Source organism: Bos javanicus, chromosome 4 (assembly GCF_032452875.1).
Source record: "Bos javanicus breed banteng chromosome 4, ARS-OSU_banteng_1.0, whole genome shotgun sequence".
Taxonomy (NCBI): domain Eukaryota; kingdom Metazoa; phylum Chordata; class Mammalia; order Artiodactyla; family Bovidae; genus Bos; species Bos javanicus.
The window spans coordinates 44,308,746-44,334,920 of NC_083871.1; the positions used below are offsets into that span (position 1 = coordinate 44,308,746).

Genomic DNA, 26,175 nt, shown 5'->3' on the forward strand with positions numbered 1-26,175 from the left:
CTCCAGGACACCCCCTCACTGCACTCTTTTCTCCTTTCTCATCTCCGCTTGCATAATCTCCACCCCTCCACCTCCCACATTAAGAAAAAAAGACTTCCCTCCCTCTGAGATGTTACAGCTCTTTGCCTTGGGGTAGAGGAACTTCTGAAGTGCCAGGCAATTCAAATTATTGCTGTGGACAGTAAGCAAGAGGAATAATTATAATTATCCTTTTGAAACTCAGAAGTTTTCACTACTTTCTACAAAATTAAAGGAGAAATTAATTGAGTGGTCAGTTGGTGACTCATTAAAGATAATTTTTAATTATCTATTACTATGTGATTTTAATTATATAACTCTTAGAGGTTCAAATAATTGTAGGTTATTCCTATAATAAAACTCCTTTCAGTCCCATCTTCTGATTTATGTGAATAAGTTTTTTCAGAGTTTCGCTAGTGGTCCAGTGGCTGGGACTCCACACTCCCTGTGCACGGCTCCTGGGTTCCATCCTTGGTTGGAAAACTGGATCCCACATGCTGCAACTAACTCCTGACACAGTTAAATAAATTAAGTAGTTTAAAAAATAGAAAAGAACATAATATATGTCTAAATTCTGGCAATATGTAGTATTAGTCCATAGATGCATGCTGTTGTACAGTCTCTTAAGTTGTATCTGACTCTGCAACCCCATGGACTGCGGCACACTGGGCTTCCCTGTCCTTCACTGCCTTGCAGAGTTTGCTCGAATTCTTTTTTTTTTTTTTTTTACAGGGGAAAGCGCGAACGCAGTCCCCCACTACCACAAATTATGCAGTCGAGTTTCCCACATTTGGGGAAATCGCAGGGGTCAGCACATCCGGAGTGTAATGGGTAAGCCTCGCCCTGGGAAAACCACCTTCGTGATCATGGTATCTCCCCTGCCAGGTAAGTATTTGAATTCTTGTCCATTGAGTCGGTGATGCTATCTAACCATCTCATCCTCTGCTGCCACAAACTCATACACTAATTGAAGAAAGGCCCCTTCATGGTAGGTGGTGGTAGTGGTGGTGGTGGTTTAGTCACTAAATCTTTTCTGACTCTGACCCCATGTACAGTAGCCCACCAGGGTCCTCTGTCCATGGGATCTCCCAGGCAAGAATACTGGAGTGGATTGCCATTTTCTTCTCCAGAGGATCTTCCTGACCCAGGGATTTAACCTGGGTCTCCTGCATTGCAGGCAGATTCTTTACCACTGAGCCACAGGGAAGCTCCTCAGGGTGTATAGAGGGTGGCAAAATAGGTGAAGGAGATTAAGAGGTACAAATCTCCAGTTATAAAATCAATAAGCCACAGGGATGCAATATTCAGAATTAGGTATATAGTCACTAATACTGTAATAATTTTATGTGGAGAAAGATGATTCCTAGATTTATCATGGTAATCATTTTATAATGTATGCAAATGTCAAATCACTATGCAGTATACCTGAAATCAACATGATATTGTACACTAACTGTATTTCAGCTTTAAAAAGTGAAACCTCATCTGCTTCCAGGGAATATCAATAAATAATGACTAAAACTTTTTTAATCAACAAGTAGCAATATAAGTATGTTATTTGGACATATGGAGGTAAAAATAGAAGTAGTTGCCTGTTGAAAATGGGAAGTGGGGGGAAGGCATGTAATACTTTGTTATATGTCTTCTAGGGCAATTTGATGCTGTTGAAACCATAAAGAAGGCTTCCCTGGTGGCTCAGATGGTGAAAAACCCACCTGTTCACCTGCAAAGCAGGAGACTTGGGTTCGATCCCTGGATTGGGAAGATTTGCTGGAGGAGGGCATGGCAACCGACTCCAGTATTCTTGCCTGGAGAATCCCCATGGACAGAGGAGCCTTGTGGGCTACAGTCCATGGGGTTGCAAAGAGTCAGACATGACTGAGCAACTAACCATGCAAACCATAAGATGTATAACTTTAATATTAGAAAAGCTAATTAAGTAACATGCTTATCATACCTTTATTGGAGTAGTAAATAAATAACGGAATCTTGAATTCATACACACAAAAAAAGACCCATTATCTCATTAAAGCATATATTTATAATAAAATTTTAACTTTGCACATTTAACAGTTATTTGTGTTGTTTATGTTCTTTGATCATTTTAATCTGTTTATTAACTGTAATGGTAATTAAATACAAAAGAAGAAGTAACACAGCTTTATAGAACCAGAGAATATATCAATTTGCATTCAGATTGTTATTGAAAAAAAATTGATAGTGATCAATCAAAGATTTTCAAACATCAAAACATGGCATAAGGGCTTCCCTGATGGCTCATTGGTAAAGAATCCACCTGCCAATGCAGGAGACACGGGTTCAGTCCTTGATCCAGGAAGATCCCACATGCTGAGAAGCAACAAACCTGTGTGCTATAGCTATTGGGTCTGTGCTCTAGACCCGGGGAACCGCAACTACTGAGCCCACATGCTGCAACTCCTGAAGCCTGTGTGTCCTAGAGCCTGTGATCTGCAACAAGAGAAGCTTGTGCACCGGAAGTAGAGAACAAAGTCTGAGCAGCAACAAAGACCTAGCACAGCCAAAACAAAAAGAAATGAATAAATAAATAATTTTAAATGGTCAATTAAAAGAAACATATCAATAGTTATGATACTCTGAATCACATCTTTTGCCATTATTTAAATTTGATGAAAAAATATATGTAAATTTTAAAAGATATTAGAGAATATAAAGTTTTTCAAAGTTATTTTAGGGATGTTGCAAGCAGAGTCTTAAACACTGCTGTTTTAGGAGCCAGGCACCAAATCTTGGGACCAAATAAAATCCTATGTCCTTTTTTCAGTGGTTGGAGAGAATCCATCTTTAGTATTGTAATAAATGGTCTTATTTTTCACTTTGGCAGTGAAGCAAATACTGAAGAATGCTGCAAGAAAATCTCAGTAATTAACTGTCATTCAGATAGGACAAAATGTCTAGGGTATTTAGCTTTAAATAACTTGTAAATGCAGATGATTCACGAACTTATAATTCTACCCCAGACCTCTTTTCTGAGTTCTAGATTTACGTTTCTAGCTACCTGTGACATATCCACATGGTATCTTCTCACAGGCAATTTGCCAATGTCATGTCCACAGTTACAATTCTGGTACCATGATTACCCTCCCTGGAGCCCCACACTGGTTTCTCTTCTCAATAAACATCCTTTCCATCAGAGTTTCAGGCACTGTTATCCCTTCTTCTGTCACAGTGACCAGCTGCCACCACTGATACTCCTAGATTACTTGGAGTCTAAAATGGGAAAAAAAGAAATGGAAAAAAAAAATTAAAATACTAGGTGATTTCTTCTGTCTTCTTTGAGCATTAGAGATCCTCTTTCTTTTTCTTGGGCCAGAACTAGAGGCTTCTGGAGTCTCTCTGTCCAGGACCAGGTCCCAGTTCTGGTTTCAGTCTTCCCCGAGTCCAGACTAGGAGATACTGGGAGGGAAAAAAAGAAAACAAAACACAGAAAACTCCCTGCTGATTTAGCAGGATTTCACATTCTCATCTTCTTTTCCAACCTGACTACTATATTTCATTTTAGAGCAGTCGTTTATTCTGTCCACGTTATATCTCCATTCAGTGGGAAAGACAGGAGGGAGTCACTTACCCTCAACTAGAACCTCTGTATTCTGCATCTTCACTTCTTTTTCACAAGCATTTTCCATTATATAAAATAGTTAATAGGCATCTACCACACTCTTGATCAGACATTTAAGCTGCTTTCAGTTTCTCCATATTATAAACTATAGTGAATGTATACTTAGAACTCAGGAGAATCTCTTTTTATGGGGCTTAGGTCTCCAAGGAAGATTTGTGCTATAATGAGACTTCTTCTATTCACCATCAGGATCTCTCTTCTATTAAATGAATCCGCTGCTAAGTCACTTCAGTCATGTCTGACTCTGTGCAACCCCATAGATGGCAGCCCACCAGGCACCACCGTCCTTGGGATTCTCCAGGCAAGAACACACTGGAGTGGGTTGCCATTTCCTTCTCCAATGCATGAAAGTGAAAAGTGAAAGTGAAGTCACTCAGTCATGTCCAACTCTTCGCAATCCCATGGACGGAAGAGCCTGTTGGGCTGAAGTCCACCAGGCTCTTCCGTCCATGGGATTTTCCAGGCAAGAGTACTGGAGTGGGGTGCCATTGTCTTCTCCATTAAATGAATCTAGCAGGTATTAATTTATAAACAAGATCAAGGAACTCTGTTATGGTACAATAGTTCGCATTTAGGGACAAATGTTGTATGTGACCTTTAAGACCACAACTGTCTTTTTGCAATGTAATTTGAAGGTGTAGTAGTGGCCAACTGCAAGTCTGACCATTGTTGATAAGACCCTCAGATGCTGGATAGTGCCATAAAAAAATCAGTCTCCCCCTGACTCTCTCTGTCTCTCCAGGGCAGCCTGGCGCAATAGGCTGCAGGTCAGCGTGATGTGTTACACCTTCTAAAACCTAGAGAAAGCACTGCTTTCCTCTCCTATGGGTCTGAGGCAGCCCCTGTGATCTTGAGAGACATCCAGATGCTCCCAGTTCTCTCCACTGTCAGGATGCTCTGCCTCTGTTGCTGGAGTGGTGACAGTTACAGACCTTTCTCTCTCTCGGGGTAGAGGTTCTCATCTTTCCATCCCACTGAGTCAGCCAAGGGCTAGAGGTGGCATAAAGCTTGCTTTTTGTTTTATCATATATCATGATTTTGTATTGTCCATGTAAGGACTCACTTGATTAGAGGAAAAAGAACCAGATTTTAGTTCCAACTTGAGTAGTAGGAAATTTCTCTGATTTTCTTCTGTCAGATTAATCTCTCTATATGGTTAGATTTCTCTCCAGAAAGATGGTACCAACTTTTCATTTGTACTAATCATATATGAAAATGCCTGTCTCACCATACCCTTGCACATAATTATAGTTTTTAATATTGATTAACTTGACAGAAGAAAGGTGGCAGTTTCTTACTTTAAGTGTGTATTTCTTTAATTGCCTGTGGAATGGAATATTTTCTGATATTCATTGCCAGTTGAATTCCTTTTGTGAATTTTCTATTCTTGTTTATTGCCTGTCTATTTGTACACACTTTTTTGTTATATTTTTAATGATTTAACACTTTATATTGATCATTCAGAAAAATCAGAGTGAAAATATAGAGAAACATAGGTGGTAGAATTTGACTGCCAATGCAGGAGACATAAAAGCCGTGGGTTCATTCCCTGGATCAGCAAGATCCCCTGGAGGAAGGCATAGCAACCCACTCCAGCATTCTTGCCTGGAGAATCCCATGGACAAAGGAGCCTGGTGAGCTACAGTCCATGGGGTTGCAAAGAGTCAGACATGACTGAAGCGACTGCACGCAATGCAATCCTGGTCTCCAGTTCTGATCATTTTGCTGCATTGTTTATTCTGTGGTGGCAAAGTTTCCATTCATAACTGAAATCTAGAAAGACTCCAAAACTCTAAGTTGAGGTAGTGGTCTAAGTTTTCTTCTTCCAACTCTTTGATCAAGCAGGTTACCAATGCTCTTCTTCCTGCTCTGCCTGCCCTCTGGTGGAGGTGCCAAAGAGCAGACTAGGAGAGCAAGCCAACTATAAAAGGGGGTGGGTGTGGGGAGAAGACTGTGTTATGCCTAAATGGCATCCAGCCCCTGAATCTTTAAAGAACCAGTGTTTGACTTAATAAACCTCTGTTCCTTGGCTTCTCTAACCTCAAATCGTGTCCCCACAATAAAATCTATCATAAGGCAATAATTCCCAAACTGGTACTTCTCCATAGATACTGCTCTGCACCTTTGGTTTTGTTGACCTGATAATTCTTGCACAGGGAAAACATTCTCTTTCCCAATTTTATATCAGGAGAAAACACAAGTTGGTGAATTAGAAAGAGCTAGGAAGTGAGGGTTCCGTTCCCAGCTCTGTTGTTGTTCAGTCACCCAGTCATGTCCAACTCTTTGCGACCCCATGGACTGCAGCATGCCAGGTGTCACTGTCCTTCACTATCTCCCAGAATTTGCCCAAGTTCACGTTCATTGCATTTGTGATACCATCCAGCCATTTCATCCTCTGATGCCCTCGATCTTTTCCAGCATCAGGGACTTTTCCAATGACTCTTCTGTGTGCATCAGAGACCAAAATAATGGAGCTTCAGCTTCAGGATCAGTCCTTCCAGTGAATATTCAGGGTTGATCTCCATTAAGATTGACTGGTTTTATCTCCTTGCTGTCCATAGGACTTTCAGAAGCCTTCTCCAGCACAACAGTACGAAGACATCAATTCTTTGGCATTCTGACTTCTTTACAGTCTGTCTCTCACAGCTGTATGTGACCACTTGGAAGACCATAGCCTTGATTATATGAACCTTTGCTGGCAGAGTAATGTCTCTGCTCTTCAACATACTGTCTAGGTTTGTCATCACTTTCCTGCCAAGAAGCATTTGTCGTCTGATTTCATGGCTGCAGTCACCATCCACAGTGATTTTGAAGCCCAAGAAGAAATCTGTCACTGCTTCCACCTTTTCCCCTTCTATTTGCCATGCAGTAATGGGGGCGGATGCCGTGATCTTATTTTTTTTAGTATTTAGTCTTAAGCTGGCTCTTTCACTCTCCTCCTTCACCCTCATCAAGAGGCTCTTTAGTTCCTCTTCACTTTCTGCCATTTAAAGTGATATCACCTGGATATCTGAGGTTGTTGATGATTCTCCTATCTTGATTCCAGCTCATAACTCATCCAGCCCAGCATTTCTCATGATGTGCTCAGCATATACGTTAAACAAACAGAATGACAGCAGATAGCCCTGTCATACTCCTTTCTCCATCTTGAACCAATCAGTTGTTCCATACAGGGTTCTAACTGTTGCTTCTTCTTTTTTTTTTTAATTGTTTAGTTTTTATTTCATAATCATAAATTTAACTTTGCAATCCAGCTAAACTTGGAGGGAGATAAGGAAAATATAGAACCCAAAGAATTATAGCAAAAGCACAAAGATTATAGGATATTTGGAGCAGATGGGGGTGAAGGGGTGCTCTCCTGGGCTACAGAAGGAATGGTCTGGTGGTTAAGTAAAACACAAGTAAAATTTATTAGATTTGTCCACAGTCAGTAATGGTGATTTTCCTGCTGGTCTTGCCATTCCTGGACCCAAAGCGCTCCATGGTTTCCATAATATCCATGCCCTCTTTCATCTTGCCCAAGACCACATGCTTGCCATCCAACCACTCAGTCTTGGCAGTGCAGATGAAAAACTGGGAACCGTTTGTGTTGGGGCCAGCATTTGCCGTGGACAAGATGCCAGGACCTGTATGCTTCAGAATGAAATTCTCATCATCAAATTTCTCGCCATAGATGGGCTTGCCACCAGTACCATTATGGCATGTGGAGTCACCACCCTGGCACATAAATCCCGGAATTTTTCTGTGAAAGCAGAAACCTTTATAACCAAATCCTTTCTTCCCAGTGCTCAGAGCATGGAAGTCTTCTGCTGTCTTTGGAACTTTGCAAACAGCTTGAAAGAGTCGCAGTCCAAGGGCTCACCGTCAACAGCGATGTCGAAGAACACTGTGGGGGTGACCATGGCTAGACAGCACGGGAGGCTCTGGGGTGGTGGCATCTGCAAGGCCCAACTGTTGCTTCTTGACCCACATTCAGGTTTCTCAGGAGACAAGTAAGATGGTCTGCTATTCCCATCTCTCTAAGAACTTTCCACAGTTTGTCATGATCCAAGCAGTCAAAGGCTTTAGTGTAGTCGATGAAACAGAGGTAGATGTTTTTGAAATTCCCTTGCTTTCTCTAATCCAGAAAATGTTGGCAATTTGATCTCTAGTTCTTCTTTCTTTTCTAAACACAGCTTGAACATTTGGAAGTTTGGTTCATATAATGCTGAAGCCTAGCATACAAAATTTTAAGCATGATCTTACTAGCATGGGAGATCAGTGCAATTGTCTGATGGTTAGCACATTCTTTCGCACTGCCCTTCTTGGGAATTGGAATGAGGATTGACCTTTTCCAGCCCTGTGGCCACTGCTGGGTCTTCCAGATTTGCTGATATAATGAATGCAAAACCTTGATGGCATCATCCTTTAGGGATTTGAATAGTTCTGCTGGAATTTCATTGCATCCACTAGTTTTATTAACAGCAGTGCTTCTTAAGGCCCACTTGACTTCACACTCCAGAATGTCTGGCTCTTGGAGACTAACCACACCATTGTAATAATCCTATTCATGAAGATCTTTTTTTCTACAGTTCTTCCATGTATTCTTTCCATCTCTTCTTGATCTCTTCAGTGTCTACTAGGTCTCTACCATTTTTGTCCTTTATTGTGTCCATCTTTGGGTGAAATGCTCACTTGATGTTTCCAGTTTTCCTGAAGAGATCTCTAGTCTTTCACTTTTTTATTGTTTTCTTCTATTATTAACCATTATTCACTGAAGAAGACCTTCTTGTCTCTTCTAGCTATTTTTTGGAACTTTGCATTTTAATTGATGTACCTTTCTCTCTCTTGCTTTTCACTTCTCTTCATTATTATGCTATTTGTAAAGACTCCTCAGATAACCACTTTGCCTTCTTGCGTTTCTTTTTCTTGATTCAGATGGTAAAGAATTCTAGTACTGCCAATTAGTTGCATACTCTTGGACCAGTCCCCTGAACTCTCCTAGTCTGGGTTTCTTTATTTGTAAATTAAGAACAATGTTACTAATGGGTCTATTGTGAGGATCAAATGAGGTAATGGTAGTGAGAGTGCTTTGTAAACAATAACCACTCCACACATCTAGGATAATACTAAGTGTCCACAGCTCTTCTCCTTCTGAGTCAATGTTTGACTTGACTTAGTTGCCTTTTTATTTTAAAGCAAGAAAAAAAAAATCACTTTATCCTTTTAATCTTTAGCAAATAAATGAAGCCTTTGGGCTTAGATCTGTAGAAGAGGCAAATTGTGTGTCCTGAGGTGACCCAGGTCTTTGTGTGTACTCTCTAGATCTCATGTTCATTTCGTTTTTAATTACAGCATTACAGAGTGGAAACTTTAAAATGACATCTTTTAGAACTAGTCATTATTTAGTGACTCTACATTTCAAAAATATTTCTCATGTCTTTAAAATAACTTGTCAAGTTCTTTTATTATTCACTTCAGTTTAGTTGCTCAGTTGTGTCCAACTCTTTGCAACCCTATGAACACCAGGGTTCCCTCTCCATCACCAATTCCCAAACTATGCTCAATCTCATGTCCATTGAGTCAGTGATACCATCCAACCATCTCATCCTCTGTCATCTGCTTCTCCTTCTGCCTTCAATCTTTCCCAGCATCGGGGTCTTTTCAAATGAGTCAGTTCTTCACATCAAGTGGCTAAAGTATTGGAACTTCAGCTTCAGCATCAGTCCTTCCAGTGAATATTCAGAACTGATCTCCTTTATGATGGACTGATTGGATCTCCTTGCAGTCCACGGGACACTCAAGAGTCTTCTCCAACACCACAGTTCGAAAGAATCAATTCTTCAGCACTCAGCTTTCTTTATGGTCCAACTCTCACATCCATACATGACTAGTGGAAAAACCATAGCTTTGACTAGACAGACCTTTGTTGGCAAAGTAATGTCTTTGCTTTTTAATATGCTGTCTAGGTTGGTCATAGCTTTTCTTCCAATGAGCAAGCATTTCTTTTAATTTCATGGCTACTGTCACCATCTGCAGTGATTTTGAAGCCCAAGAAAATCAAGTCTGTCACTGTTTCCGTTGTTTTCCCATCTATTTGCCATGAAGTGATGGGACTGGATACCATGATTTAGTTTTTTGAATGTTGAGTTTTAAGCCAGCTTTTTCACTTTCTTTGTTCACTTTCATCAAGAGGCTTTTTAATTCCTTTTCACTTTGGGTAGTATCATCTGCAAATCTGAGGTTATTGATATTTCCTCTGGCAATCTTGATTCCAGCTTGTGCTTCATCCAGCCCAGCATTTTGCATTGTTAATCCCCGGCATAATGCCCAGCGTTATTACTACCTTGGCCTAAATATAAATTTATTGACAGGGTGATGATAATGGTTTTTGGTTTAGTTTTATTTTTTAAAACATTTCCTTGAAATTGTAATAATTTAAAAGATTTACTTATTTAAACATATTACATGTTTAAGTTAAATTTAAATGTTTAAATTGTATATACATTTTGTTCTGTGTGGCTGAAGATAAATGTGAAATTATATAATTTAAAAAATTTTATTTATTTATTTAATATTGGGAAAGTGTGTAGTTTCCTTGGTTCTGTCTTGCTGCAACAAAGATTTGAAACTGCAGACCAGTGTATATAGCTCGGTTATGGCTCAGAGTTTTATTCAGTAAGCAAAGAACAGTACACCCTGGAGGCGTGAGGGCTGGCCGACCAGGTGAGGGCCGACCCCAGAGGAGAGGACTCAAACCGCCTTGGCTCCTTCTTTTTATAGGTTTTGTTTCCTCCCCTCGAGCCTGTCCAATGCAAATTAGGCCCAGCCAGGAAGGGGGCGTGTTTGTTTCACCTTAGGTTCCTACTCAGGTCTGTGGATTTTCTTTTGCTCTGTTTTTCGCGGATTTTTCCCTTTCTTTGTGTTTTAGCCACCACCATGTTGGACTCCTTTTTCCTATTCTAACTACCTAACATTTAATCATTTGTTTCTGGCTGTGCTGGGTCTTCACTGGTGTTCCGGTTTTTCTCTCGCTGCAGCGAGCAGGGGCACGCTCTAGTTGCCGCACATGTACAGCTTCCCATCATGGTGGCTCCCGTGTTGTGACGCGCAGACTCCAGGGCGTACAGGTCTCAGTGGCTGTGGCACACGGGCTCCATCGTTGGCGCCCAGGCTCTGGAGCACAGGCTCAACAGTTGTTGCACTCGGGCTTAGTTGCTCTGTGGCATGTGGAATCTTCCCAGACCAGGGACGAACCCATGTCTCCCGCATCGGCAGGTGGATTCTTTACCACTGAGCCACCAGGGAAGCCCTGGTGGAATTATATAACTATATGTTTTATATATATATATATATATATATATAACTATTATATAACTATAATTATGTAACTATATTCCATATACTATAACTATATAATATATGGAATTATATAACTAGAATAATTGGGAGTTCTGTACTCCTTTCCCTTCTATGCACACAATCTCTCCACCCTCTTGCATCATACTAGAAGAAAAACAGAAAAGGTAGTTATTTGAAAAGAGAAAACTGTCAAAGGTACCTGGTCTGCGTCACCATTATTCTTGCCTCGGTATTCACAATAGCCACCTATCTGGTTTTCCAGCTTCAATCTGTTCATAAAATAGCAGTTAAACGATTCTGTTAACATCCAAGTCAAATAATGCCACTTATATGTTCAGAAACATCCGATGGCCTTTACTCCTCAGTCTTCTTTTCCTGCCTCAGTCCTTCTTGACCCCCAGATCCACTTCAGCCTTGACCTGAAAGATGCTTCCCTCAGGTATCTACAGGAGTGGTTTCCTCACCTCCTTCAGGTCTGTTCACCTTAGTGGCAACTTCCTTGTCATCTCTTAAAATTCCAATTCTCACCCCACTCCTATGTTCCTTACTTTTCTAACAGTTATTACTGAATAACATAACAATATGTTTACTTATTTCTTTTGTTTATTATCTATCTTCCCCTCCTTGTAAGTCCCAGGAGTGCAAAGGTTTTTTTTGCCTATTTTGTTAACTGCTGTATCCTCGAAACCCAGAAGAGTGCCTGGCTCTTAGTAAGTGCTCAATAAATGTTTGCTCAATGAATGGATGAGTCAAACAAAGATGAGTCATGGTCTTACTTGATTTGCAGCACTTACTTGAAAAATTACAAAGTTTTCATTAAAAACTTTTTTTAAATGACACAGAAGCTTTGAATATCTCTTGATGATATGACCTATGACTATAACATCCAAAGCATTAGTGTTCTTTTCCAAGTATTTTGGACATTCTATGTCTCAAGAATTAAGATCTCCTTTAATCTATCACTGTCAAGTCTAATGTAAGTATAACTATGTAAACCACTCCTAATTTGTCATAAAAGGAGAGAAGAATTGAATTATAATGAAACATCTGCCCTTTGTTTTCTTTTTTTTTTACCTGTTCATTTTTTTTCTTTTTTAAAAAAATATTTATTTATTTTAATTGAAGGATAATTACTTTATAGTATTGTGATGGTTTTTGCCATACATCAGTATGAATCAGCCATAGGTGTACATGTGTCCCCTCCATCCTGATGTCCTTTGTTTTCTTTGGCTCTGTAATTTCCCAATGATCTTAATTTTGGCCATCCATTTTCTGACTTCTGTTTCTCTCCTATTTCCAAGATACAGATATTAACAAAGACTCTTGCTTGGATTTCTTCTCTTGCTTGGCATGCTCTTATCTATTTTTATGGCTTCTGTTACCTCCTTTTTTAGATTGCTCTCAAATATGGAAGTCCAATCTTGACATTTCTTTTCTTTTCTTTTTTTTAAAAATTTGTTTGTGTATTTATTTGGCTGTGCTGGGTCCCAGTTGTGGCACACAGGATCTTTAGTCACGGCATGTGGGATCTAGTTCCCTGACCAGGGATAGAACCTGGGCCCCCTGCATTGGAAGTTCAGAGTCCTAGCCATTGGACCATAGGGAAGTCCCCAATCTTGACATTTCTTATTGGCTCCCAGTTCTACATTGTCCAGGATGGTTACATCCATCTGGCCATCTTTCAAGTCCTCAAACCTCTCATATCTAAAATCACATTTACCTTTTTCCTTTGAAACTCTTTCCTATTCCAGTAATCCATTTCTGTTAATGACTCTACATTCTTCCAAGTTTGTAACTGTTTCCAAGTATTGTAATCATTTGTGACTCTTTTTTTTTCACATTGTCAGGTGTCAAGTCTTGCTACTTATACTTTTAGAATATCATTTTAACCATCCTCTTCTTTGCTTTCAGTAGATCAGGGTGGGGACCTGAGATTCTGCATTTCTAATATGCTTCTGAATCAAGCTGATGGTGCTGCTGTATTGACTGCACTTTGATAAACAAGGCCCTGCTCTAGGCCGACAGTGGCCACCTGACCTAGTTCCCACTTCCCAGCCCACGGCCAGATCTGAGGCTCAATTCTCTTTCAAAAATAGAGATCAAATATTGCCTAGTCTTGCTTGAAAAGAAAAAAGATCTTTTCTGTGTCATAGAAGATTTGGAAAGTTACAGAGTCAGAAAATAAAAAAATTCAAATCAGCTACATGGTCATTAATACTTTGAGATATATTAATATATATGTATTTCCTTTTAGTTGTTTCTATATTGTAAATGTATGTTCAGTTTATATCTGTGTTTTTCAAACCCTAAAAGGATTGTTTACAGCTTTCTTTTGTTTCCCAGTGTAAAAATTTGCTAAGTGTATTGAATCCCCTGACTTACAAAGTAGAATCTGCCTTTTCTATATGACAAAATGCTCCTTTGCTCAATCTCCCTTACAGCTGGGAACTGAGGACTTGGTGCAGCCAAGCAGATGCATCCTCTAGGCTTTGATTCAGGACCTGGTGACTCAAAGCAGCAGGGATGACGCAGAATCCGTTCTGGCCAGGGCACAGCAGTGATGGCAGCTGCATCCGGTTTCCAGTGGCAGCAGAGACAGCTGTTCTGGGGCAGTGTGCAGTGTCCGGCATCTGAAGACTTGGCAGTGCAAGCCATGGGGTCAGTGCTTGGCAGCTGCCGTGATGACTTCACAGGAACAGCTCTGCAGGGTGTGTTGGGTGTGGTTCTTGCCCCGTGGTTTGTCTTCCCACCTTTACTTCTTAAATTAGTTTAAAAGTTGAATTAATTTCCTGGCAATGAGCACTAATGATGTTAATAATAACTAACTCTTAGATACTAACAATAACTGACTCTTAGATATTAGCAATAACTAGCTTCGGATAGTGCTTACTGTGTGCCAGGCAGATTTCAAAGTGCTTTATGTATATTATATACTGGTATAATTTCGAGTTTACAGATGATGAAACTGAGCTGCAGAGAGGACAGGTTACATGTTCAAGGTCATATGGCTAAATAGCAGCTCTGAAACTAATTTAGTCTTAACCTAGCTCTTAAGAGGTCTGATACATATAACATTTTATATCCTAATTTTTTCATATAACAGAAATTTTGTGGGCATTTCCATGTTCCTCTGAATATTTAAAGTAGTTGTATACTGTTCACTTATAAGGCTGATTCATGATTCATTTAACCAACTTGCTGTTGTTGGACATTAAGTATATCCTGGTGGCAAAACGTTTTTTCTTGTTTCAGTTAATACCCTTGACTGTTTCTCTAAGATAAAGTTCTACAAGTGAAATGCTTGGTCAAAGGGTATTCTGATTGCCTTCCAGAAATATTATTCCAGTTTACACATACAGCAGTGTGTGGGAGCATCCTGTTTTCCTTGAGACCTTATTAGCACTGAATATTATTAACTTTTTTAAATTTGTGGTACTGAAAATGATACATAGTTTTCTTTTAAATCCAAAATTCTTTAAATATTTAAAAATAAATTTATTGACCATTTGTTTAGAGTTCTTTTTGTGAATTGACTGCCTCCATCACATGTGGGACAAAGTTGAAACTTAGAAGGCAATTCAAGGCCTTTCTACTCTGACCCCAACTACTTTCGTAACTAGTTCTCCTAAACATTCACCCAACACAGCAGTGGGGATTATTTTGTGTTAGTTGAAACCATATGAGGATACTATGTCTGTAGACCAGAAAGTGATTGACTATTGGCAGTTGTATGTGGGTACACCTTATAAATCTCCAGACATTTGCTCTCCCACTAGTATTTTCACGAACGTCCTCTGCCTGTCTCTGCTTGGTGACATCCTTCGTGTTATTGATGAGGCTGAGTTCACTGGCATGTCCCCTGCTCCTTTGCCATCCGTATCCTGTTCGCCTCTCACTGTAGCTGAGGTTACTGTAAATCATCCTTCTTCAGAATTTCCACTCTGTGTCTTTCCTGTCAGAGCTGTAGGATGGTCCCAGGGTACTGCAGCTGAATAATGTGTTTGCATCTGTGTGGCAGAGGCCAAGCCCTCTGCTGCTTTTTGCCAGCGGAGATTCTGTCTTATTTATTTTGGCAAAGCTAGCAGAGTTTCAGGCTCATAGCAGATACACAACAAATTTCTGTTGACTTGAAGAACCAGTAACGCTAGGGCCCAGAAGGTGCCTTCTTAGCCACATATTCATTGTGATTTCCTTCCACATTAAGTAAGGAAGAACATGTGTAACACTCTCTTCTAATAATAATATCTTCTTATTTGACCAGTTAGTATTGTATTTGGAATCAGTCCTCCTTATTTTGAATCCTCCATCCTTATAATTTTTTTCCTGTATTTTCAGATGTGATCATTATATTGGAAATCGTTGGTCATTATATTGGAAGCAAGATTCTCAGGGATGAAAGAACACAGTTCTCTTGCTAGCTAAATAAGTAATCTATGTGCTTCTTAGTTTTTCCCTTTTAACCATATTCACCTTTTTCTCTTGGGTTAACTTTCAGGAACTTTTAGTGACTTCCAGGAAATACTAATGCTAAAGTTACTATAACAAGATTCAGGATCATCAAAGGTAAAAATGTTTTTAAATAAACATGAAAAGCATTTCAACTGAGCCTTAAGATTAAGGCTTCTGTTTATAAAAGAGATACATAGTGCATTCAGTTTAAATTGTACTTCAGGAAAAAAATCATGGAATCATATAACTTTAAAGGTAGAGAAGAACTCCCAAATATGTACTCAATGTGTACTGTCTGGTGGAAAAATCCAAGTGAGAGTGGAGGAGAGAAGATAACTTTGGCTCCATGTTCCCCCACCCAGTTAATTTTCAAATGATGTTTCAACCTTTGTTCATATCTTACCTACATATCCTGCCCTTGCCATGCCTTGAATAAATTCAGTTAGAAGCAGTGTCAATGCCAGGCCTTGTGTTTTTTTTTTTTTTTGGCTGTGCTCAGTCCTCATTGCTGTGATGGGTCCTCATTGCTGTGCATGGGCTTTCTCTAGTTTGGGTGAGCAGGGGCTACTCTCTAGTTGCGGTGCACGGGCTTCTCATTGTGGTGGCTTCTCTTGTCGCCAGCTCTGGCAGGCTCTAGAGTGTGGGCTCAGTAGTTGTGGCAGAGAGGCCTAGTTGCTCCGAGGCATGTGGAATCTTCCTGGACCAGGGATGGAACCTGTGACCCCTGCATAGGCAGGCATATTTTTAACCATTGGACCACCAGGGAAGTCCTCCTTTGTGTTTATACTCAGAAGGGACTGGGTGCCCTGACATTGGCCTTTTCTTTCCTGCTTGCTCATTGGCATATGTGTGTTCAGCCTTTTACCTTTTGTAAGTGGGCTCCTCTAACCAGGGAACTGGTTCAGTTACCAGACCCAAAGATCCAAAAGGTCTGTTTAAGATTTAATATAGGGGATAGAATGTTACAATGAAGAAGACAGATATTAATAAAAGCAGCTACTGACAAGAGTATAGAGAAACTGGAACCCTTCTGTACTGCCGTGGGAATGAAAAATGGTACAGCTGCTTTGGAAAACAGTCTGGCAGTTTGTCAAATAGTTAAACATAGAGTTACCATGTGATTAAACAATTCCACTTCTAGATATACAGAAGAGAAATGAAAATATATGTCCACACTGGAGCTTATGCTGGTACATGAATGTTCTTTGCAGTATTATTCAGAATAGCCAAAAAGTAGAAAAAAACCTAAATAATCATTAACTAATGAATAGATAAATAAAATGTGGAATGTTATTCAGCAATTAATAGGAATAAAGTAGTGATACATGCTACAGATGGATAACCTTGAAAAGAGGCCGAGTGAAAGAAGCCAGGCATAAAGGACCACACATTGTGCGATTCTGTGTGGAATTTCCACGTAGGCAATTCTCTACAGATAGGAAGTCGATTAGTGGTTGCCCAGGGGTGGGGTTTCTTTTTGGTATAATGAAACGTTCTAAAATTGATTGTGGTGATAGATATACAAGTTTGTTAATATACTAAAAGCCATTAAATTATATACTTTAAATAGGTGAATTGTACAGTATGTGAATTATATGTTAATAAAGTTGTAAAAAGGAAACAATGTGTGTTCTTTTCTTTTAATTTTGTCTCCTATTACTTCTCTGACTAGCTGGACATTCCCAGCGTAATTTCACATTTGCTTTGCCCTTTAATTCCGCTTGAAGTCCAGCCAATAGCTAATGTAACAGGGTAGAAGTTTAACTCACACTACAGTTCAGACGCAAAGAGAAAATGGAAGTTCTTTATTTAGTCTATAATTAGTCTGGCTTTCCTCCTGAAGCCCAACTAATGCATAGTGGGAAAAATGAGTGGCATGTTTTGTTACCAGTCTCTGGGAGGCTGCTGGTATGGAAGGGAAGGCTGGAACTCATCTACCTGCTGTTAACACATACTATTCTTGCTGCAACTAGATCCACTCAAATGACCAGTGGACAGTGTGGTGCTCAATATGTATGATTCTGAATTCTTGTCTTGATTCTTGATTCCGTGCCTTACTTTGGCCTCTGTTTTTTATGTGATTCAAGACTTGCTTTGAACTCTGGTTGTGTGTGCTCCGTAACTCATGATGGCTCTTCTGATTACTGGCTCTGTTTTGAGCACAGGCTACCAGTCAGTGCCTGTGATCTGGGTTTGCTGTAGCTGGTCACAGAGATTCATTGTTTTATTCTCCTAGTCATGGCTTCTTATGCCACCTCTATGATCAGTAGGAGCTCAGGTGATGAAATGAGCATTTTGTGGTTCTCTGAAGCATTAGAGCTTAATAGAATAGAATGTGCGAGTGCGTGCCAAATCACTTCAGTCGTGTCTGACTCTGTGACCCCATGGATGTAGCCCGCCAGGCTCCTCTGTCCATGGGATTCTCCAGGCAAGAATATTGGAGTGGGTTGCCATGCCCTCCTCCAGGGGATCTTCCCTATCTAGGGATCGAATCTGTGTCTCTTAGGTCTTCTGCATTGACAGGCGGGTTCTTACCATTAGCGCCGCCTGGGAAGCCCCAGTAGAATAGAATACATACACGTATTCCCTTCTTTTGAAACTGTATTTAAAAGCACTCTAAAGTGTTTTAAATAAAATTTGCCATGTGCTTGTAATTTTGTATTAATGATGTGTGAGTACTTTTTTTAGTAATCTTTCTCTCTTTATCTACATCTATATCCATATTTTTTTGGCAAGAGGGCTATTGCAATTTGAATGGAGGGACGTATAGAATAGTAACATATTTGTTGGTCTGGAGGGAGATAGCCTATGATGTACATGTGTTTTTTTGTTGTTGTTGTCCTTGCAGTATTATTATTTTAAAATTTATTTTTCATTGGATGTTAATTGCTTTACAATGTTGTGTTGGTTTCTGCCATAGAACAATGTGAATCAGCCATAAGTATACATATATCCCCTCCCTCTTGAATCTTCCTCCCAGCACTACCCATGCCACCCCTCTAGGTTATATGTACTTTAAAAATTGTTTTAGCTTGGCCAACCCAAGTCAGTAATGTGATGGTTTGGAAAGCAGTTTGAAGTAATATATTAATTGAAAAAAGTATGTGTATAAGTGGACTCAAGCAGTTGAAACCTATATTGTTCAAGGGTTAACTATTTACTGGCTATTTTGAGAACTTTTTTTCTGAATATTATTTTGTTATATAAACAACCAAAAACAAAAAGGAAATAAAGAGCTTCTTGATGAAAGTGAATGAAGAGAGTGAAAAAGCTGGCTTAAAACTCAACATTCAAAAAATGAAAATCATGGTATCTGGTCCCATCACTTTATGGTAAATAGATGGGGAAACAATGGAAACAGTGACTTTATTTTCTTGGGCTCCAAAATCACTGCAGATGGTGACTGCAGCCATGAAATTAAAAGATGTTTACTCCTTGGAAGAAAAGCTGTGACCAACCTAGACAGCATATTAAAAAACAGAGACATTACTTTGCCAACAAAGATCCATCTAGTCAAAGCTATGGTTTTTCCAGTAGTCATGTATGGATGTGAGAGTTAGACCAGAAAGAAAGCTTAGCACCAAAGAATTGATGCTTTTGAACTGTGGTGTTGGAGAAGACTCTTGAGAGTCCCTTCGACTGCAAGAAGATCCAACCAGTCAACTCTAAAGGAAATCAGTGCTAAATATTCATTGGAAGGACTGATGCTGAAGCTGAAACTCCAATACTTTGGCCACCTGATGGGAAGAACTGACTCCTTAGAAAAGACCCTGATGCTGGGAAAGATTGAAGGCAGGAGGAGAAGGGGACAACAGAGGAGAAGATGCTTGGATGGTATCAGTGACTCGATGGACATGAGTTTGAGAAAGCCCTAGAAATTGGTGATGGACAGGGAAGCCTGGTGTGCTGCAGTCCACGGGATCACAAAGAGTTGAATCGATTGAACTGAACTGATAAACAACCAAAAATATTTCAAAAATGATATTTATTTAGGACTGAATAGTGTCCTACAGTCTGAGAGCCAAAGAGAGGACAGTCATTTTTTTTTTTTTTTCTTACCAAATAATATTTTGTTTTGGGAAGGAAAATTCAAATTTAAAAATATTTAAGAGACTTTCCTGGAAGTTCAGTGGTTAAGACTCCATGCTTTCTCTGTAGGGGGCATGGGCTGATCTCTCGTCAGAAAACTAAGATTCCACATGCCACATGGTGTATGGCCCCCCCCAAAGCTAAACATTTAAAAATATATAACATGTAAATGCAAATTTTTTTGGCTTTGCCCTGCGGCACACAGGATTTTAATCTCCCAACCAGGGATTGAACCTGCACCCCTTGCAGTGAAAGCACAGCTTTCACTTAACCACTTAACCACTGGACCACTAGGGAAGTCCTGCATACTGAGTTTACAAAAAGACAAACTTGATTAAAATACTTGATTACTAAATGAATAGGGATTTGAGAATGTATTTTTTTTTAGTAGTTATTTATTTATTTGGCTGTGCCATGACACATGGGATCTTAGATCTTCTTTGAAGCATGCTGGATCTTTAGTTGCAGCATGTGGGATCTAGTTCCCTGACCAGGGATCAAACCCAGGCCCTCTCCATTGGGATCATGAAGTCTTAGCCACTGAAACACCAGGGAAGTTTTGAGAATGTATTTTTTTTTGAGAATGTACTTTATAAGATCTTTTATTCAATAGAAGCTATCTATGTGTCTAATATGTACATATATGTAAATTTAAAATTCACACTGAGGAAACCAGAAGGGAAAGAGACACATGTACCCCAATGTTCATCGCAGCACTGTTTATAATAGCCAGGACATGGAAGCAACTTAGATGTCCATCAGCAGAGGACTGGATAAGAAAGCTATGGTACATATACACAATGGAGTATTACTCAGCCATTAAAAAGAATTCATTTGAATCAGTTCTAATGAGGTGGATGAAACTGGAGCCTATTATACAGAGTGAAGTAAGCCAGAAGGAAAAACACCAATACAGTATACTAACGCATATATATGGAATTTAGAAAGATGGTAACGATAACCCTGTATACGAGACAGCAAAAGAGACACTGACGTATAGAACAGTCTTATGGACTTTGTGGGAGAGGGAGAGGGTGGGAAGATTTGGGAGAATGGCATTGAAACATGTAAAATATCATGTATGAAACGAGATGCCAGTCCAAGTTCAATGCATGATACTGGATGCTTGGGGCTAATGCACTGGGACGACCCAGAGGGATGGTATGGGGAGGGAGGAGGGAGGAGGGTTCAGGATGGGGAACACATGTAATAAAATCGAAAAAAAAAAAATAGATAAAATTTTGTCTTTTAAAAAAAATAAATAAAATAAAATTTAAAAAATAAAAATAAAAATAAAATTCATGGATATATATGTAAAAATATAAAATAAATATGCATATATAAATAAATAATAAATGCATGTATATATTCTTAGGTATATTGCCTAAGATTCAACTGGACATAATTTTCACATTATCACTTAATCAAAATCATACCTGTTAATTCATAAATTATACCTGTTAATTCACACAAAAAATGAAAGGTTGATAATGACAATGTAAAACAGGTGTACTCTTTTGAGTATTTATTGCTTATTCAGATATTCAAAAGTATTCCTGCTGCTAAGTCGCTTCAATTGTGTCCGACTCTGTGTGACCCCAGAGACGGCAGCCCCCCAGGCTCCCCCGTCCCTGGGATTCTCCAGGCAAGAACACTAGAGTGGGTTGCCATTTCCTTCTCCAATTCAAAAGTATTAAGGAGGTATAAAAAAAATGCCCAAGTCATTTCTAACAACACTAAAGCAGTTAGAAGTAACACTAATAAAACATGTGAAATTACATAGGTCACTAGACCTAAAAAACTGTTATAATGGAAGACAAAGAACAGCCAAGCAAGAAAAGGAAAAATTGGAAATGAGAAGAGGGAAAAGAGGGACTGAGCTAACCAAAGCCCTGGAAGGATCACTGGCAATCAGCATGGAAGAGTATAACATAGGAAAAATGTGCTTATACAAGTTAACCGCTGATTGCAAGGACTTTCTTTATGTACTGTTCTTACACAGCTCATACCTCTCATTCCATTTGTACTGATTGGGATACAGATTAGACTGCTGTATCCAAAGGGCCCAACATATAATGACAGCAGGTAAAATCCAGGGTCTGTAAGGTGGCTTGACTTAGTCCTCAGTGTCCGGGACTGAGGCTCCCTCTATTTTGTGGCTTTGCCATTCTTAAAGATGTTGCCTTTATCATTCACACCACTGAAAATGGCTCATTATCATACCAATTGAGTCCACATTCCAGCCCGTAGGAAAAGGAAAAGAGGGCAGAGAAGGCCTTATGAAACCTGGCATGGTTATTAGAAAGGGAAATGAAAGAGAAAGACGCCTGACAGTGTGTCCAATGCAATTTAAGAATAGTTCGATTTGGAAGTTTAAACAGTCCCAGTAGGCAACACTGTATCTTTCTAGGAAAAAATTATCAATCTCTGAGGTACCCCCATCCATCCTGTTTCTCTCCTGAAGGTTCCTGGTGTAAATGGAAGAGGGATGTGGTTTCTGTGTCCCCATTGATGTGGGACGGATTGGCTCACCAGTTGCAGCAGGGTACAGTCATCAAGAGGATCTCTTTCCAGGTCACTGTAACAATCACGGACAAACTCCTCTGCCCTTGGTTTTACTTTCACTTGTTCAATACAGTGATTCCTGGACCAGCAGCCTCAGTACCACCTGGGAACTTGTGAGAAATGCAAATTATTGAGCCCTAATCTAGACCTACTGAATCAGGAACTCTAGGGGTGGAGCCCAGCAACTGTGTTTTAACAAATACTCTAGGTGATTTGAGGCTTATTACATTTTGAGAGACATGATTTAATGCAATTCACTGAAAGGACAAATCAGAATACATACTTAACTGACTGACTCTGTTTTTGTCTTGGTCTCTCTGGTTTTTACAATTCCCTGGATCTAAGTGAAGTAAGTGTTTTGTTTACTTCCCCTAATGTAATAGGCTACTACTGTAAAGCACCAACTTTCAGATCAACATCCCACAACAAAACAAACTGTCACGCGAGTGTATGTTCCTCGGTTCTTTGTCTCGTCACAACAAAGATTTGGAGCAACGGACATTAAAGCCCTCGGCGCATCACAGCTCTCGGGTCTTGGACAAACCGTGTTACAGCTCTTAGGCAAATCAGTGTTACAGCTCCATTTTATTTAGAAGATAGCAGGAGAATCCAAGACTCGAAGAGAAGGGAGTGGAGGAGTGCATGGGGAGGGAGAAAAAGAGAGAGAGAGAAAGAGAGAGAGAGAGCGCGCGCATGCACACGGGAGAGAGAGTCCGAGAAAAAGCGCTTTGGCTCCTCCTTTTACATGTTTTTTCCTCCACCTGGGCCTGCCCTATGCAAATTGGGCTTAGCCAGGAGTGCTGTTTGTTCTGTTTGTTCTGCCTGAAGTCTTCACTCTGGTCCTCGGACCTTCATTGTCTTTTAGCCACCGCCATTTTGGACTCCTTTTCCCTATTCTACCTACCTAACAAAACCAACAAACAAAACTCTTTGAGTTTGGTTGGAATAAGTTACGTGGAAAATAACCTGGATTGCTGCATGATTCTATTTTGAGTACCAGAAGCTATTACATTTGCCTTTGCATTCCTTCTTTAAGATACACTAATTTCCAGCTCCCTCCCCTGCTGGATACCATGAACTGACCTTGTCAAGTTGTCCTGTTCTCAGAGCAGTAAGAGAAAAGCATATTATTTTTCCAAGTATTGCATTAACCAGTTGCACATACTCACTTTTGCCAAGAGTCTACACCTAAATTTGATGAGAATGATGAAGAGGACTGGCTGCCTGCTCCTACATACTCCACAGGAAGAAATAGTACAAGGCAACAAAAACAGAGAAATAGCCAAAATAGAGAATGTCTAATTCTGGCTCTGTTTCCATCCCAGCATTCTCAGTGAAGTGCAGAGTTTCCCCAGATTATAAAATAGAGATAATGTTCTGAATGCAACATTACATAAAAAGGCATTTGTTTTGATTCATTCTGTGGATAGGAATAATCATTTGTCTTCCTTCTCAGTGTGAGTTAGAATTTATACTGCCTGAATAGAAAACAGTTCAGTTTTCATTCATTTAACAGTAGTATGTTTCCTTCAGAAAGAATTCTAGTAATGCCTAGTAAATAAACAAACAAAAATGTGGAATATTAAACTTTTATAAGTATTTAAAAACAATAACTCTATGCTACATTAATATTGTTGTAAATTGGAAAGTTGTCATTTTTGTGAATAGGGGATTTAGAGAAAGAGATGATTCTTCTCTCTACCTAAGCTCTTCTCCATATCTAACCTTTTGAATAATTGTTTCAAAAATGTAAATTGCACACTCCCCTATTTTGGGGCTTCCCATTGCATTTAGAGTCCCCTTCAGTTTTCAGTGCTCCACGGGTTCTGCCCTTGTGCTCTTTTGTGTTCCTCCCCAGTGTCACATCAGGGATTTTCTCCTTAGCCCCCAGCCCCCCACTCCTGCCTTTTGCTCATTTTGGCTTTCTTGCCATTTCTTGAAGGAACCACATTCTTTCCCACCCCAGAGCTTTGGGATACGCCCTTTGCCAGGAATGTCCTTTCTCTAATCCTTCACAAGGTTAACTCTCACTTACTCTTAATTTCTCAGAGAATTGTCTCTTAATGAGAAATGTCTCTTCCTATGTAATTTTAAGAGTCTCTCTTACTAACCCTCTGCCTTCATATTGATTGTCACAATTTGTAGTTATGTGGTAATTTGCTGCTTTTTACTGTCTCAATTAGATTATAAATCCTGTACCATCAGAGATCTTTTCTATTTTGCTTCCAGCATAGTGCCTTGCACACAGGAGGTGTTCAATAATTTTTTTTCGCAAACCTTTCACTTTTATGTATTTACTTTTGGCTGTACCTCGAGGCATGTGAGATTAGTTTCCTGATCAGGGATCTCACCTGTGCCCTCTGCATTGGAAGGTGACGTCTTAACCACTGGACCACCAGGAAAGTCCCTAGGATGTATTCAATAAATATTTGATGATTAAATTACCAAGTATGATACAGCAAAATTGACACTGTAGTTTGAAATGTAGATGATAAATTATCCATAAATTTTAACATTATAATGAGTTGAATTTGATTGTTCACAAATGGGTTGAATTTCAGAATTTGCAGACTGGTTATTTAACACTCAGATTACATTTCTCTAATGGAAAAGCTGTCATTGTCAGTTCAGGTCTGCATCCAGTGAAAACAACAGTTACAGATCTTCTGCAAGATCAGGACCTTGGTTTCCAATCAGGATTCCTGGTTTTCAGCCCGTACATAATTTTTAAGGCCTTTAATTTTGTGAAATTAAGATAAGAATGTCAGATTCAAAAGGTGATTTTTAGTTTTTTTTCTCCCTCAGTGTCTCTTTCATGATCCGATTGTTGGCACAAGGAGAAATATTGCTGTCAAGCTGTGCTCAGGATAAGGGATAGCCTTAAGAAGCTAGACAAAAGGATCACTTCCAGAAGTAGTTTGGAAGGAGATCTGTCAGCACACCACTGTAGCTCCAGGAGTAGAAATATGTTTGTGTGTGAGTGAACAAGGGGTAGGGAGTGGGGGAGGAGGAGGACGACTGCTCCAAGGAGGGGGGTGACCCTGGAATCGGTCCCTGGTACCGTACAGCTGGAGTATCACACTGTTTAGTCACAGTGGCAGCTGCACAGCCCTAACTACTGTCAGAATGCTGGCTATCAAAGACCTCGCCAGTGGCACGAAACGGCCACCCACAAGTGCAGTTGTATTACTAAAAGGGTCTAATATTGCAGCTCTCTTCCCTTGAGGTCAGTTCACATCAAACTCAGTTTTGTTTTTCAATCTGTCCCACACCTATAGATGCATAACAAGCTTGCAAAGGCCCAGCTAAAAATTTCCTGATCAGAACAGGAATTTCCACTAAAAACACGCCTGACAGGTGTTCCTCCGGCCTTGTTTGAATCAGTTAGTCAGTTCAGCCACTCAGTCGTGTCCAACTCTGCAACCCCATTGACTGTAGCACACCAGCCTTTCCTGTCCATCACCAACTCCTGGAGCATACTCAAAATCATGGCCATTGAGTCGGTGATGCTATCCAACCATCTCATTCTCTGTCCCCTTCTCCTACCACCTTCAATCTTTCCCAGCATCAGGGCCTTTTCCAATGAGTCAGTTCTTCATGTCAGGTAGCCAAAGTATTGGAGTTTCAGCTTCAGCATCAGTCCTTCCAATAAATATTCAGGACTGATTTCCTTTAGAATGGACTGGTTGGATCTCCTTGCTGTCTGGGGACTCTCAAGAGTCTTCTCCAACACCACAGTTTAAAAGAATCAATTCTTCGGCACTCAGTTTTCTTTATAGTCCAACTCTTACATCCATATATGACTACTGGAAAAACCATAGCCTTGACTAGAGGGACCTTTGTTGGCAAAGTAATGTCTCTGCTTTTTAATACGCTGTATAGGTTGTTCATAGCTTTTCTTCCAAGGAGTGTCTTTTAATTTCATTGGGTCACCATCTGCAGTGATTTTGGAGCCCAAGAAAATCAAGTCTGTCACTGTTTCCATTGTTTCCCCATCTATTTGCATGAAGTGATGGGACCGGATACCATGATTTAGTTTTTTGAAAGTTTTAAGC

The 26,175-nt window shown here is 39.8% G+C and overlaps 1 long non-coding RNA gene, 1 other non-coding gene and 1 pseudogene across 2 annotated transcripts in view; 1 reads left to right on the top strand and 2 right to left on the bottom strand.

Moving 5' to 3' along the window:
- Positions 1-747: 747 nt before the first annotated feature.
- LOC133246979 (U1 spliceosomal RNA) lies at positions 748-911 on the bottom strand. The gene has a single exon (XR_009736224.1). It is a non-coding gene; the product is annotated as a U1 spliceosomal RNA (small nuclear RNA).
- Positions 912-6,879: 5,968 nt separating this feature from the next.
- LOC133246016 (peptidyl-prolyl cis-trans isomerase A-like) lies at positions 6,880-7,656 on the bottom strand (annotated as a pseudogene).
- A 7,482-nt stretch (positions 7,657-15,138) lies between these two features.
- The window catches only part of LOC133246004 (uncharacterized), a 43,611-nt gene continuing 32,574 nt past the window's right edge, over positions 15,139-26,175 (top strand). The window contains exon 1 of the long non-coding RNA XR_009735866.1: positions 15,139-15,580. This is a non-coding gene — a long non-coding RNA (uncharacterized LOC133246004). The remainder of the gene's footprint in view (positions 15,581-26,175) is intronic.